Below are 5,341 nucleotides of genomic sequence, written 5' to 3' on the forward strand. Positions count from 1 at the left end.
GACCTAGGTAATTGAATCAAACACTGAACAACATCAATAGCAGGGTCATTTTGATCAATTCATCTGGACAATTCATTGTCAATTAATGTATTGACATGGTTTGAAAAAATTACGAGACATTTTATGGAATCAATTATGTCCAAAATGTGTACAAATACAAACACACAACTAGCTTGCCCATTCAGTTAGGGGTTTGAGAAATTCCCGTTGCAATTTAATGTTGCCTCTGATGTTTCTGCTTGTAGAAATTACTCCTACAAATGATGTTTCACTAATGCAATTATTTACAACCTGCACAGATACAGTTGTCAACAACAACAACAGTAATGACGTTAATAAGGAAGTGGATATTCAACCGGCAGAAGAAAGGCGTAGGGGTTGAGATAAATGAAGGTTAGGTTTAGGACCTAGGGTTGGGTTATGGTAAAGGTTAGGTATAGTTTCAGTGAGGTTAAGGTAAGGGTTAACGTTTAGGAAAGGCATAAAAGTTAACATTGGGTTAGCATACTGCCGCCATTCATTTTCAGCCGGGTGAATATACACTGCCTTTTAATAATAACAATGACATGTCTTACGTGGGCCAGTTGTAGGTCCACCATCAGCAGCTCCAGCAGTTGTTTGAGTCTGTTGACTTCCTGCATTTTTCTCTGGTTCTCCCATTCTGTGGCTCTCTCTGCCTCTCTGCTTCTCTCTGTCTCGCTGCTTCTCTCTGCTTCTCTCTGCTTCTCTCTGTCTCTCTGCCTCCCTGTGGCTCTCTGCCTCCCTCAGTCTCAGGATCTCAGCCTTCCACTCTTTCATAATACCCCTTTCTACTCTTCTTCTCCTCCTTTCATCTTTCAAAAGGGCTCTGAGATGGTCTGTCTCAGACTGTAATTGTTCAATCATCTCGTCCTTCTCCGTTCCACCATTCCTCTTCTTCTTTTCCTCCTCCCAGAGGCACACTTGAAGTCTGTCCATCTCCTTCTTCTGATTTCAGATCGTTCGATCCTTCCCCCTCAACTCAAGCATGTGGGCTTCCTTCTCTGTACAGGTCTTCTTCTCTTCCCTCAGGAACTGAACCTCCATCTCTGCCTGCTTGTAGCTGGGTGCAAAGGAATGTCAACACATTATTTAGGAAGTGAACTCAGACAATTTACTACAATATTACAATAATATTTAAACTTTTGATCAATTAAACTGCCTTTAATCACACAACTCACTCAACTGTGACTTACAGTACGTGAATGTGATGAGTTGACTGTCCATGATGGCCAGAGGTGGGTAATGTGTAGCTCTGGTCCAGGGTGTTAAGTACAGCTTGCAGACACTGAGCCTTCCTTCAGCAAGCCGCACATAATGCCCTGGACCAGAGCTAGGTTATGTGATGAATGACTTACAGACTGTTCCACATGATAGGAGGGGGTAAGAAGACAGTCCCAGTAGGAGACGGAGATCGTCCAGAAGAAGAAGAGGTGTCCATCTCCTCAGAGACTGCAGGAAAGGTCTACAAGTTTTATTTCTGGAAAATATAGAGATGCCTTCGTTCAGCAACAATGTGTGTTTCTATGTTTCTGTCACTAGATGGTGCCATTGTACACAACATTTACTCACCAGGTCAGTGAATTCAGAAACAGCCTTCAGACTATAGTACTCAAGCTCTAGCCTACAACCCATCATGCATCAGCACGACTAATATAATAATACCTCATCACAACTTCATAATCACAGTACACCTGGATTGTGTTCACAAAGTGTTTCAGGGTAGGAGTGCTGATCTAGGATCAGGTCCCCTCCTGTCCATCAAAACGTATTCAGTTTGATTTAAAAGACAAAACGGATTATTGATCAGCACTCCTTCTATGAGACTTTGTGAATATGAGCCTATGTGAAAGAACCTTTCTGGCATATGCTGGCTAGACAGTACACAGACAGACAGACAGATAAGTCAACAAGACAAACAGACAGAAGAGTAAATACAGATGGATTGATTGATAGCAACAGAAAAAAACAATTCCATAATTAATAATTGTATTTTATAAGGCTAGCTAGATAATGGCATAAAAAATATTTCAAATACATTTACGTTCACTTTCACATGTGTTATCTTACCATGACAGAATTATAGGTTAAGTAGGCTAGCGGATGGTTAATGTATTGTAGACTTTTGTAAATATTTGACTCACCTCAAATCCCACTTGTCAAACAGCAGTTTTAGTGTGGAACCGAACAACATCTTCGGCATTAACTTTCTCTGTTCTGGAACTGTATTGTTGCGTCATTTGGAACGCTCGAGCGTCATAATCCGTTCACCGCGCCTGCTTGATTGACAGCTAGGGGTTCTCCTGCGCATCAGTGTCCAAAAGTCGATATGGTTTAGCTACTCATTATTGATCAAGACACAAAATAATAACAGGACAGCCATAACTGTACAGACAAACATACAATCACAACAATTCCAATGAATTATAACCTCTTATTAGTTGGTCCCTGTGACAGTCAAATCCCAACGCCCTAACCGCCTGTCTGTTGAGCGTGCCTGTTGATTGTGGTGCTCTGTTTGGATCTAACCTCTCCGCTGTAGTAGTGATGGGCTTTCTGAGTCTATTCGGTGAGCCGGCACATTTGGCTCCGTTCAAGTAAAAGAGCGGGTTCATTTGGCTCATAAACGGATCTACCTTTAAAATGCTTAAAATAAATCTAGAACAATGAAAAAAATGCAAATATTCAATGTAAAAGCCAAAAGGTAGGCTACCATTAAGTCAGATCGTGAAATGCGCGTAAAAAAATGAAGAATTCGTTTTTAAGCATGAAATAAATCCTCGTGGACCAGATTGACCCGCTCTCCACACTATTTATTGTTTCTGTAGTGAGGATTCACCCCCTTTAGATAATGATGTTGTAACTTATCTGTAGAAAAACGTTGTTCTGAGCTCAACAAGCACTAGTAGCAGTATGCAAATCAGAGAGCCAGATGAATGGCTCTTTCACCGATGCGGTTCCAGACGTTCAACAAAAAGATCCGTTCAAAAAGATCCGTTCGTTCGTGAACGACACATCAGCACACTGTAGTTCTCCACCATTGCGTATCGTCAGCTGGAGGAGCGTTCGTCCAACTTCTCATCCAAGTAAATGGCAGCGGCGCATCATCCATCCGCTGAACTCCCAAGGGACTGCGAGGATAGTTTACGATGCAACAAGCGTTTGGGGAATACATTCATTGAAACGCAATGACTGTTTTTACATTCTTGAGGGACTCTTGCTCCAGGGGAAATCTCAGCAGCGATGTCTCTGCTGTGCGTCAGAAGTAGGATATTTTTCTTCTTCGCTATGCTTATTATACTGTACATATCTGTCACATTAATGACATTGCACTCAGGAAAGTTGTCTGTCGGCTATTGGGGAGATGCGCATTGCCCGTTGAGTTGTCACCTAGTGAGATCACTCTGTTATAACACACTGTCTGTCTGTCTGTCTGTCAGGGAGAAGAGACTCACCTTGTCACCTAGTGAGATCACTCTGTTATAACACACTGTCTGTCTGTCTGTCAGGGCTCTGGTCTAAAGTAGAGTATTATAAAGGGAATAGGGCCCTAGTCTAAAGTAGAGGATTATATAGGGAATATGGCCCTGGTCTACAGTAGAGTATTTTATAGGGAATAGGGCCCTGGTCTAAAGTAGAGGATTATATAGGGAATAGGGCCCTGGTCTAAAGTAGAGTATGATACAGGGAATATGGCCCTGGTCTACAGTAGAGTATTATATAGGGAATAGGGCTCTGGTCTAAAGTAGAGTATTATATAGGGAATGGGGCCCTGGTCTAAAGTAGAGTATTATATAGGGAATAGGGCACTCGTCTAAAGTAGAGTATTATATAGGGAATAGGGCCCTGGTCTAAAGTAGAGTATTATATATGGAATAGGGCCCTGGTCTACAGTAGAGTATAATATAGGGAATTGTGCCCTGGTCTACAGTAGAGTATTATATAGGGAATTAGGCCCTGGTCTAAAGTAGAGTATTATATAGGGAATAGGGCCCCGGTCTAAAGTAGAGGATTATATAGGGAATAGGGATAGGTCCCTGATCTAAAGTATAGGATTATATAGGGAATAGGGCCCTGGTCTAAAGTAGAGTATCATATAGGGAATAGGGCCCCGGTCTAAAGTAGAGGATTATATAGGGAATAGGGATAGGGCCCTGGTCTAAAGTAGAGGATTATATAGGGAATAGGGCTCTGGTCTAAAGTAGAGGATTATATAGGGAATAGGGCCCTGGTCTAAAGTAGAGTATTATATAAGGAATTGGGCCCTGGTCTAAAGTAGAGTATTATATAGGGAACGGGGCCCTGGTCTAAAGTAGATTATTATATAGGGAATGGGGCCCTGGTCTAAAGTAGAGGATTATATAGGGAATAGGGCCCTGGTCTAAAGTAGAGGATTATATAGGGAATAGGATCCTGGTCTAAAGTAGAGTATTATATAGGGAATAGGGCCCTGGTCTAAAGTAGAGGTTAACATAGGGAATATGGCCCTGGTCTAAAGTAGAGGATTATATAGGGAATAGGGCTCTGGTCTAAAGTAAATTATTATATAGGGAATAGGGCCCTGGTCTAAAGTAGAGTATTATATAGGGAATAGGGCCCTGGTCTAAAGTAGAAGATTATATAGGGAATATGGCCCTGGTCTACAGTAGAGAATTATATAGGAAATAGGGCTCTGGTCTAAAGTAGAGTATTATATAGGGAATAGGGCCATGGTCTACAGTAGAAGATTATATAGGGAATAGGGCCCTGGCCTAAAGTAGAGTATTATATAGGGAATAGGGCCCTGTTCTACAGTAGAGTATTATATAGGGAATAGGGCCCTGGTCTAAAGTAGAGTATTATATAGGGAATAGGGCCCTGGTCTAAAGTAGAGGATTATAAAGGGAATAGGGCCCTGGTCTACAGTAGAGTATAATATAGGGAATAGGGAATGTCTGTCTGTCAGTTGAAGTATTTGCTCTCCAGGTGAAATTTCAGCTCTGGTGCAGATGTGCCCATCTGCTCTCCAGGTGTAGACCCAGGGGGCCCGTTTAGAACCTTTTTAGGACATTTCGAGATGACAGATGTTTGTGTTTGGTCTATTAATGTACCTGTGAGGTGAAATTTTTATCATTTTTGACAAAATTAGACTGCTTTAAAGTGCCAGTTTTTCGCTCAGGTAGGGTATTAGCCCTAGCTATTTAAAAACACTTTTTCAACATTTCAAGAGAGCAGTGTGTTCAGTTTGATCATTTCAAAGACAGCTGCATCTTCATTTTATTTATATTATTCATTTTTTTTTTTTTTTTAATTTTCATCATAAAAATTACCTCGGCTGTTAATT

General features: G+C 41.3%; 1 long non-coding RNA gene across 1 annotated transcript; it reads right to left on the reverse strand.

The window, feature by feature from the left end:
- Positions 1-747: 747 nt before the first annotated feature.
- On the reverse strand, positions 748-2,670 carry LOC120038843. The gene is made up of 3 exons (XR_005475226.1): positions 2,163-2,670; positions 1,377-1,498; positions 748-1,081 (listed from the first exon to the last, which is right to left on the reverse strand). It is a non-coding gene; the product is annotated as an uncharacterized LOC120038843 (long non-coding RNA).
- Between the last annotated feature and the right edge of the window lie 2,671 nt (positions 2,671-5,341).

Source organism: Salvelinus namaycush, unplaced genomic scaffold, assembly GCF_016432855.1.
Source record: "Salvelinus namaycush isolate Seneca unplaced genomic scaffold, SaNama_1.0 Scaffold24, whole genome shotgun sequence".
NCBI classification, from domain to species: domain Eukaryota; kingdom Metazoa; phylum Chordata; class Actinopteri; order Salmoniformes; family Salmonidae; genus Salvelinus; species Salvelinus namaycush.